Source organism: Trichosurus vulpecula, chromosome 6, assembly GCF_011100635.1.
Source record: "Trichosurus vulpecula isolate mTriVul1 chromosome 6, mTriVul1.pri, whole genome shotgun sequence".
In the NCBI taxonomy this organism is placed as follows: Eukaryota; Metazoa; Chordata; class Mammalia; order Diprotodontia; family Phalangeridae; genus Trichosurus; species Trichosurus vulpecula.
In genome coordinates this window covers 45,996,712-45,997,323 of record NC_050578.1, presented here as the reverse complement: position 1 = coordinate 45,997,323, position 612 = coordinate 45,996,712, and positions in this window count along the sequence as shown.

The window sequence follows — 612 nt, the reverse complement described above, 5'->3', positions numbered from 1 at the left end:
CATTGGATCCTCACAACAGCTAAGGGAGGTAGGTGCTATTATTAATAGTCAACATTCATATAGTGATTACTATGTGCCACGCACTGTGTTAAGCACTTTACGAGTATTATCTCATTTGATTCTCACAACAATCCTCTAGGGTAGGTGTTGTCATTACCCCCTTTTTACAGATGGGGAAACTGAGCCAGACAGAGGTTAAGTGACTTGTCCAGGGTCACATAACCAAATAAGTGTCAGAGGTAGGATTTGAATCCCAGGTCTTCCTGGCTTGTAGGCCAGATCTTTATCCACAATGCAGTGTTCTCTTTCACAGCTCCTGGCTTGTTAATCTGTTTAAGCATGTCAGACTTTGGTTAAGTAAGAATGATAAGAAAACCTGAAACCATAACCTCCTACACCACTGGTGCTAGGCTTCCATTAGACATTTCTGATACTATATTGACCCTGGTTGGCAAGAAAGATATCGTTAAGCGTTTTGCACAGATATTAATTTATTTTTTTTGGTGGGTTAATGGAGTCTAAACATCTACTTGTACAATCTATGGGATTTTCTCAGTATGACAATTCCCTCTATTAACATATATTAGAACCATAGCACCATAGAACCACAGA